The sequence below is a fragment of the Asparagus officinalis genome, unplaced genomic scaffold, assembly GCF_001876935.1.
Source record: "Asparagus officinalis unplaced genomic scaffold, Aspof.V1 AsparagusV1_Un556, whole genome shotgun sequence".
NCBI classification, from domain to species: domain Eukaryota; kingdom Viridiplantae; phylum Streptophyta; class Magnoliopsida; order Asparagales; family Asparagaceae; genus Asparagus; species Asparagus officinalis.
Genome location: NW_017972819.1, coordinates 79,612 through 80,091, shown reverse-complemented (window position 1 = coordinate 80,091; position 480 = coordinate 79,612).

The following is a 480-nucleotide window of genomic DNA, read 5'->3' as shown; positions in this document are numbered from 1 at the left end:
GTCTCATCTCGGCTCGTAGTCGTAGCCAGGGAAAATTTCAGAACAAGTGAAGACAAAAAAAGCGGCAGCTACCTGGCCTGGCCCACGCCACGCGGCAGCTCGACGCAGCTAGATTCATATTGGATCCCAGCGGATTTTTACCCCCAGTCACGGGCCAGATATAACCTACCGAAACTTTCAAAGGGACCAAACCCAACAACGTATTAAATTATATCGGGTTAGTTTATACGAGATCACCCTCTTTCTCCTTATATAAACTCCCCTCCCTCCTCATGCAATCCTCACCCTTTCGCACAACTGCATCCTTCATTTGATTGAGGTTATTATTATTTTTCTCGCTCCGCCGCCGTCTTCATCCGCTTGATACCAAAAGCCTTGAATAAATAAAAGAAAAAAATTTCCTTTGTTTCTCTGTATCTTCTGAAGTTTTATTAGCGTGGGAAAATCTCAGAATTCAAACAAAATTTTTTTGTCTTCAAA